The sequence below is a fragment of the Physeter macrocephalus genome, chromosome 14 (genome assembly GCF_002837175.3).
Source record: "Physeter macrocephalus isolate SW-GA chromosome 14, ASM283717v5, whole genome shotgun sequence".
NCBI classification, from domain to species: Eukaryota; Metazoa; Chordata; class Mammalia; order Artiodactyla; family Physeteridae; genus Physeter; species Physeter macrocephalus.
In genome coordinates, this window is record NC_041227.1 from 89,975,801 (window position 1) to 89,977,019 (window position 1,219).

A 1,219-nucleotide genomic window follows, 5' to 3' on the forward strand; every position below is an offset into this window, starting at 1 on the left:
TAATTTATTTATTTTTGGCTGTGTTGGGTCTTTGTTGCTGTGCGCAGGCTTTCTCTAGCTGCGGCTTGTGTTGTGTATTTCCACTTGTATTGTGTGGCATCAAAACAGAATCAGAACCAATGGGTGGAAGCTCTCATTGTGGAAGCAAGCCCTCGTGGTGTCAGCTGACACCTTGGAAGGCGTGGTCACTGAAGGGTGGCGCCCCGAAGCTTAATAGTGTGTGATACCTTGACCCACAGGGCACAGTTGGGTAACCTGGTACAGTGGAAAAAGCACTCAATTTGGCAAACTCAGATTTGAGTGAGAGCCTCCCAAATACAACTTGAGTGGCTTTTTCCACTGAACCAGGATGCTGATATCCCGAAACAGGGTGGCATGACTTGGATGGAAAAACTCTTTTATTCATGGTTTTAACCCTTTCTCCTGCCTACGTTCTTTTTTTTTTTTTTTTTTTTAAAAACAGTGGTTAGATGCCACGAAGTAAGTGGCAATGCCTTAACCGTATGCGTGTTGTTAGGCCCGAAGGCCTCTTCCATCCTTGTCAAGGGGAGTGCTAATCTTCTCTCCTTTCATACAACACCCTACATTCTTATTGAGCCCAAAAACTTCGTCACCCTATGGTTCAAAGTATCAAACTACCTTAAAGATTTAATTTTTAATTTACTTTTGGCTGCGTTGGGTCTTTATTGCTGCACGCTGGCTTTCTCTAGTCGCGGCGAGCGGAGGCTACTCTTCGTTGCGGTGTGCGGGTTTCTCATTGCAGTGGCTTCTCTTGTTGCAGCACGGGCTCTAGGCGTGTGGGCTTCGGTAGTCGTGGCGCACGGGCTTAGTTGCTCCGCGGCATGTGGGATCTTCTCGGACCAGGGATCGAACCTGTGTCCCCTGCATTGGCAGGCGGATTCTTATCCACTGCGCCACCAGGGAAGTCCCTCAAACTACTTTAAACTGAGGGAATGGCGGTGGGGGGGAAGCAACAGTTCTTATTTTGGACTAGACTCTAGTGTTTTCCTATGAAGACTTATAATCATTGTCCAGTCCATGAAACGACTAAACAATCTGCCCAAGGCCTTGCTGCATGTACCCTGCCTCTCGGGTAGCTTTCTTGGGAACTCACCCAGCCTGAAATGTAAACAAGTGTTGGTCACTGGAGCAGGAGCCTCCCTTGAATTGTCTAACTGCCTCTGAAGTTGCACCTCCGTGTGCGCATCCTCCACGCGAG

General features: G+C 48.3%; 1 non-coding gene across 1 annotated transcript; it reads right to left on the bottom strand.

Annotated features, from left to right (window-relative positions):
• Window positions 1-454: 454 nt before the first annotated feature.
• LOC112066014 (U6atac minor spliceosomal RNA) lies at window positions 455-580 on the bottom strand. The gene has a single exon (XR_002892377.1). It is a non-coding gene; the product is annotated as a U6atac minor spliceosomal RNA (small nuclear RNA).
• Between the last annotated feature and the right edge of the window lie 639 nt (window positions 581-1,219).